This window comes from Dipodomys spectabilis, unplaced genomic scaffold (assembly GCF_019054845.1).
Source record: "Dipodomys spectabilis isolate Male_0828 unplaced genomic scaffold, ASM1905484v1 ptg000961l, whole genome shotgun sequence".
Classification (NCBI taxonomy): domain Eukaryota; kingdom Metazoa; phylum Chordata; class Mammalia; order Rodentia; family Heteromyidae; genus Dipodomys; species Dipodomys spectabilis.
The window spans coordinates 10,266-17,727 of record NW_024871638.1 but is presented as its reverse complement, the minus strand read 5'-3'; the positions used below and the strand labels follow the sequence as shown (position 1 = coordinate 17,727).

The window sequence follows — 7,462 nt, the reverse complement described above, 5'->3', positions numbered from 1 at the left end:
AGATAATTGGATTCTTATAGATTAAGTAAATTGAAAATTAAGATATAAAAGACATGTGAAATTTTCAAACAAGTTTTAAATAATAAACATTTTGAAACATGTATCCTTTTATTTTGACAAAAGATTGATGTTACTGGTGTTTTAACTCAAGATTTAGAATATGATAACCAGGTGCTCTATATCTTGCTAGGGATGGCTATATCTCTAATCATTTCACTCTGGAAATTTTATGATAAGTTCTCATAGTTTCCCAGTCTCTCCTGAATTACAAACCTTATTTACACTTCCCACCATAGTTAAAAAATGGAAACCACAAATCACTATGCCCAGCTCAAACAGTTTTTTTTTTTAATTAAAGTATAAATATTTCCAAAAAGTGACCATGTAATGAAGCCTTTTTAATAAAGTATGTGATTCTTAAAAATACAGTATTTGTTACCTGGACAAATATGTTTAGAACTATAAGAAAATAAATATATTTAAATTCACCAACCATATAAAATTTAAGAAAATAATTTTTAAATATTCACATGTTAACTATTTTGAAAGCAAAATATATGCCTGAATAATTTACATGTGTTAAAATTATGCAAAACTAAATTAACTAATCCTACAACTCTGAAAAAAGAATTGGCCTAAAGAAACGAAAATAATTAAGTTCAAAATTTGAAATTTAGAAAATTAAATGAAGTAACTTAAGTAACTGTAAGCCCTCTGTATATCAATTTTATAATAAAAAAATGCATTAACGAAGAAAGAAAAGTACCCATTGGACAATAGCGACAGGACAAGTATCAGTAGTTTTTTTTTGAGTGTGCAAAAAAAATCAATGGAAAAGATAACAATGTTCTTTCCATAATAAATGTACTCATTACCTTATTTATGTAACTGTATCCCCTCTGTACATTACCTTTACAATAAAATTAAATTGAAATTAAAAATAAACTAAATAATATACCAATTAAGAATTCGTAGAGAGCTAGGAAGGTGACTCAGTGGTAGAGCTCTTGACTTGCATGCTTGAGGCCCTGAGTTAGTTTCCTCAGCATCACATAAACAGGAAAAAAAAAGCCGGAAATGGCGCTGTGGCTCAAGTGGTGGAGTGCTAGCTTTGAACTAGCCTTGAGGAACAGCGCCCAGGCCCAGAGTTCAGGTCCCACGACCGGACTCCCCACCAAAAAAAAAAAAAAAAAGAGAATTACTAGAAACCATTGGTTAAAAACTTTTAAAAAACTGCCCTAAGTACCCAAGTAATATAATTTGATGATACTATTTAAATAGTTCAAATTCAGCAGAGAAGCCAAAAGTTTAAAAACTGTTACAAAGTAAAGTAATAAATCAGAATATTTACTACTAATAATAATCATAAGATGAATTTATAGTGGTAGTCAAATATGTAAGAAATGAGGAAATTTGCCATTCGTTTGCACTGAATAAGTGAGAAAGAATTTTCTAGGTCTTTTTAAATATATAATAACTTTAATGAAGAAGCTATTCATCATATGATAATTAGATGAAGCTGATATTAAAGAGCAGATTGTACTAAGTTTTTGGATGTTTAAGTATATACTTATTTTGGTTGTGGGAAATTGTGTTCATCTTGGGGTATTGTTTTTGTTAGACTGGTGTCATATCAGTGATTAATTTTAGGATAGGGGTTCCCTTTCCACAAGAACATGCACCTGATCTGTCTTTTTAGCCTCCCCATTATCAATGGCTTAAGAGTTGCACACCAACTTGCCTAGATTCCTACCTTGGCTGGCCTGGATTCTGCAGTCCTTCCAACCTCAACCTGTAGATAGTGCAGGAGGATGGAAATGATCCAATGCACCCAGCTATAGATTGAGAAAAATTTCTACTAATCTTTTGGCCTGGGTTCTGTTCGCAAGCTTCCTCAGTAGTTAAGGGTTCAGATGGGAGCCCCTGGTGCCAAGCAGTAAGAGTATTTCTTAAAGCAACTAGACATATATATGACTTAGGCATGTGAACACCTCAGGACAAGAATAAAAGAGCAGTGAAGCGTAGAGGACAGGCCTAATTTTAACTAGCTACTTGGAGGCTGAATAAGCTTAGCTAGCTACTCTGGAGGCTGAGATATGAAGACCACTATTCAAAGCCAGCCCAATCATGAAAATACATGCGATTATCTCTGAAAAACTAGAAGTAGAACAATGGCTCAAGTGGTAAACCTCTATCCTTGGTCACAGAAGCTTAAGCATGATGAATGAATGAATGAGCACTTGCACATGGGCATGTGTGTACACACATGCATGTGTACACACACATACACACACACACACACACACATGAGTATTTCAATGCGAAGTTCTTTTTTACCTTGCTGTACTCTATTTCCCTGTATTAGTTTACAAATTAACAAAATCAACTAAGCACCTATTTATATACAACTCATCATGTTTCTCTAAACTCAACTATCTTTTTGGAAGCATGCTTTTATTTGACCCAAATGTAAACTATTCAGGAATTTGATTCTTCTCCCTCAATTCTGTAGAATTAGATGATTGTTTAGCTTCCTCCAAGCAATATAATTTTGTGAAATCCTGCATCAAGCAACATATTTCTTTCACTAGAAGGGAAGCCTCTGTCAAACTATTAATAATAGGTTTTTCTTCTCCTTGCTAGTATCTGTAGTTTTATTATCTTCATATATTTCATGATCTGTCTGTGTATAACAAAGACTGCTGTAAAAACAAAAAGACTCTTCACAGCACTTATCATTTATATACCATCCATAGGTATGAAGGTGTTTAAATATTACTGAAATTGCTTTGGAACAAATCATGTTCATATTGACTATCGTGAAAAATAAGAATTGGTTTCTCAGCACTTTAGGTAAGAACTTTTTTGAAAGAAACAAAAGGAAAAGTAGGAACAACTCAACACATATATTCAAATGAAACAAAACAACCCAAGAAAACAAATTAATTCAGTACTCATGAACCTTCAGGAAATGCAAAGATTTAAAAAAAAAAAACATCAGCTATGACAAGCTTATGAAAATCCTGACTACATGGGAGTCTACTCTTGTGAGGATAGAGGTTAAAGCCCAGACTGGACAGAAATATCTGTACACAATGCCATGTACCTGTTATTCTAAATTCCAGGAAGAATAATATAACATGGACTGAGCCCAAGGTCATACACAAGTATCTGAAAAATAATCAGGATGATTTAGGGCTGGGGACATGACAAAGTGGTAAGAACACCCATTTAGGGGACACAAGACACTCAATTCAAACTCTAATATTTGGGTATTATGTAAAAAGCTATGATTTTAAATAATTGGAATAATTGTAAGATTTGAGTATTTGAGTGGAAAAATTCATGAGAAAGATAGATTGAACCCATGGTGCAATACTTTCAACTTAAGTGAAAATGTTTTATGGTACTTCAGACAAAACAGAGTTACCTTGCAAATGAGCATGGTTGTACATTTGGGTGATGGAAATACTTTACTTACACAGATGTAAATTAAATAGATTTTTTTAGGTAAATTGTACTTCTTGAACTAAGACCCTGGATGATGTCCCTGAGATTTTTCTCTCAAGACTACCACTCTACTACTTTGAGCCACAGTTCCAATTCTGATTTTCTGTTGGTTGTTTGGTGATAAGAGGATACTAGACATTCTTCCCCAGGATAGCTTCAAACCATGATTGTCAGATCTCAGCCTCCCGAGTAACCAGGATGCCAGGCATGAGCTGTCGATAGTTTTCATAATTTAGTAAATTGTACAGTTACCGAAGTTGTACATTATCATTATAACCTGTGTAATATATGTGTGTATGTATATATCAATGCATACGGATAGAAATATTTTAACATATTTTTGTATCTACAGTAGATTTATGAAATTATCCATTATAAAATAAAATGGAAACAAAAGTTAATAAGGATCAAAACAAAGGAAATTATCACATGTTTCTTGATGTTTAATGGAATACGAATTGCGAGAATCAGTTTGGGAAAACCATCTCTACGTTAACAAAATGGATAAGAGGTATTAATTCCAATCCATCTATTTGCCCATATTGTGCAACCTCACACATGAGTGTCAAAATCAAACAACACTTTTTGCCTTTGCTTTTAACTCACCTGTTATAATTTACGGGTTAGATGAAGTAATCAAATAAAGATTAAAATAATGTTATGTGAGGCTATGAATTAAAGCTGAAAATGATTTTAAACATGATAATAGCTAATTAACTTGCATATTTCTTACTTTTACTTTGTCATGTCCCTCATTCCCATATTAGGAAATTATATAGAAGGTTCTCACTGAATTATATGTACAATTATGAAAAAAAATGTATTGAAAGAATATGGGCACAATGTGGTTTTAGCTAATTGAGACCTGTAGGGGGAAGTGTGTTTTTGAGGACTTGCAATACATTGTGATGAAGATGAAGGGAGGGATGTGCTTATTCTGGAAAACTGGCTAGGGGATTGCTCCCATAAAGGTAGTGATGAATTCTTCCAAAAGGTTACAGTAAAATCACTTTCACAAGCATGTTCACTGCTGCACAATTCACCGTAGCCAAGTTACGGATACAGCCCAGATGCCCTTGGGCGGAATGCTGGTTGGAGAAAGTGTGGCACATATACACAATTGGATTGCACTTATCCATTTTTAAGACTGTTACATTATTTGCAAAGAAATGGATAGATCTAAAAATTTATTAAGTGAACAAAGTCAGAGCCAGACACACAAAGGACCCATGTTCTGTCTCATATTTGGAAGCTAGAAATTTATACAAGTTTACACAAAAATATTAACCAAAGCATGAGATTTGCAGAGGAGTATTTCAAAGGTGTAATTTCTTATAAAATTGAACTTTACTCCAACAAAATTAATAGCAGGAAACTATCGTTTGGACGATGTGAGTGGAAGTCAAAAGGAAGGAATAAAGAGAGTTATGGAAGAAGAGAGTGAAGGTATAATATTCAATGCAACTGTATAAAACTAGAAAAAATTAAAGTGGGATGAGGTTTGGAAGGGTGTGGAAAAGTTATATAAAGATCCATTATATTAAAAAAACTGATTTGATGAATGGAAATTCCCTTGTACAAGTATTTAAGATAAGAAAATTATAATCAAAAACAATGGAGACATCTGATCATAAATTCTATTTCCATCTCTTTTAAAAATAAAAATTATTTGTTCTATAATTTGATCAGAGGGATGGATTTTGTTGCTAGCTATATCATTGCACATCTGTCTCTCTCTTCCTCTTTCCTTCTCATGGTTCTCATAGGTAATATGATTACTCCATAATTATCCTACTTTATTTTGCTTTTATAGTTTTTGTACATCATTTCACTTTCTGCTCTGTCATTTCCCAATTCATTTACATATAAGGCATTATTTCCTATTTTCTCATTCCTAGAATAAGCTGCACATGAAGACACCACTAGTCCTCATTTTCAGTTTGTCCCTTTGAATACAGAGGAAAATCATTCCTCTGCTCTCTACCAAATCTCTACTCTCCAGTTAGAATAATTTAGAATAGTAAAAATGAAAAAAGAGAAAATAAATAATAGTGAAAAAACAGATGCAGAAAATTCACCGGAAAAACGATGAATATACACCTCTTCATCTAGAAGCCTACTGTGGACACTTAGACATTGTCCATGAGTTGGGGGCTCAAAGCAGATATTCATGGAATAACTGTGAAAGGCTGGATACCCCTGCACAGTACTTATACATGGAATAATACCAGAGTGGCTTCTTTATTTCATCATGATGCAGACACCAGTGGCCAAACTAAAGGCCTCTTGACCCCCTTGCTGCTGGGTATAGCAAAGAATCGCTGGATCTCCTTCTGTTGAACCATTATATCAAACCAGATCTGAAGCACAACTTAGAAGAAACTGCATTTGATATTACCAAAAGGATAAGTATGTATCACTACCTCTTTGAAGTTGTGGAAATCTGTACAAATTGTTCTCTTAAGTCCTAATGTTTCCATTAAGTTTCTTAAATTTCAAAATTGCCAGTCCATCCCATGTGTCCATACAAAATATTTTCACAATAACAAGCAACAGCAATATTTTACTTTAGAAATTCATGGATTCCATGGTATTCTTCCAAGTGAATTGCCTGACTTTGATGTCAAAATGTATTCGAGTTGTTTGTATACATCAATAATGTTATCTATAGAGTTTGTGATTTTTTTAAATCAGAAATAATTTTAACTTATCTGTTGAAATGAGTAGTAGAGAAACTTAAGATATTTCTGGTGCTTGTCTGAAAAAAGTATATTTTAAAATATTTATATTCTGTTTGTATAATGTCCATAATCTATTTCTTTCTCTCCTAGATATAATACTTTGAATTTGACATTATATTATAATATATAGGTCCATTAATAAATGTGTTCTTTCAGATTGCATTCCATATAGGAACAGTTTAAGATTCCTTTAATTCCTAGGTCCTTATAGAATTTTATTTCTTTGGGATAAAATGACAATGTTATCTTATTTCAAAAGTTTTATAAATATTATGCTATATAAAGGCCTTTCTAAAAAGGTGAAGATTGAATACACTCATGTCAAACTAACTTTTATTTCTATGAATTATATGTATTATTACACTTGTATATTTGTAATCAACTTTTTCATAACTGTTTTTCATTTCTTGCGTCTGAAGAATGAAAAATATGGAATACGTCACAAATTTTCATATCATCCTTGTGCAAAAGCCATGTTAATCTCTGTATTGTAATTCAGGTAGACATGCTGCTGAAGCATGTAGTATCTTGTAAATTTACGTAGTTAATGATGCAAACTTAAGATAGGCATATATCCTTGCTTGCCTATTTGCAACAAGGAAACCTATTGTTCCCAAATTTGCTATTCATCTTATTTCTGCAAAGTTCTGTGTATGACGGAAAAAACTTATATTGTTTGTTCAATTGCTCACAGTTGCAATTTTTTGTCAATAACTATTTTAAGTCTTTTTCATTTGAAATTTGATCATACTTTGAAGCCTTCATAGCTAGGTCCAAAGGTGATGGATTTTCAAGTACTTATTTTTTAACTGATTTAGCTTTGTGGAGCTAATGGATTCAAAGTAAGCCTTGCTTAAGAGCTACTTCTAAACTTCTGCAGCTTAAAATTTCCCAAATGAGGTCTTACTGGCACAAATGTCTGCCTGACACTTTACCCTTGCTCCATGTAAGAACAGACCTACCAGAATATCTTACCCTGACAGCATAGATTGTCTTATTGGAGCAAAACTAATCTTACTTACAAAGGATCATAAAGTGATGAACAGTTCAGACAGAACTGTTCAGACTAAGCCAGGCGCTGATGGCTCTCGCCTGTAATCCTATCTACTCAGGAGGCTCCAGGAGAAGTCCATATGTTTCTCCTTGTTATTAGGCCTTAAATTGGTTATGTTTTAATCACAGTGTTTCCTCTTGCCTCTAGGATGTACATC

At 33.0% G+C, this 7,462-nt stretch overlaps 1 pseudogene; it reads right to left on the bottom strand.

Moving 5' to 3' along the window:
- Window positions 1-6,674: 6,674 nt before the first annotated feature.
- LOC122102908 lies at window positions 6,675-6,771 on the bottom strand (annotated as a pseudogene).
- Window positions 6,772-7,462: the final 691 nt, after the last annotated feature.